Raw genomic sequence first — 260 nt, forward strand, 5'->3', positions numbered from 1 at the left:
CCTCCTCCTCCTCCTCCTCCTCCCCTTCTTCTTCTTCTTCTTCTTCTTCTTCTTCTTCTTCTTCTTCTTCTTCGTTATAGGTCTATGCAGATTTTCTATTTCTTTAGAGTTTGTTTCATGAGTTTGTTTCTTTCCAGGAATTTCTCCCTATTGCCCAAGTTATGTAGTTTGTTGAAATAAAGTTGTTCAGAGCTTCCTCTGTAATCCTTATTATTTATGAGAGGTCAGAAGTGAGATCTCCTCTTTCATTCCTAATTTTA

This window comes from Ursus maritimus, unplaced genomic scaffold (genome assembly GCF_017311325.1).
Source record: "Ursus maritimus isolate PB19 unplaced genomic scaffold, ASM1731132v1 scaffold_6, whole genome shotgun sequence".
Taxonomy (NCBI): domain Eukaryota; kingdom Metazoa; phylum Chordata; class Mammalia; order Carnivora; family Ursidae; genus Ursus; species Ursus maritimus.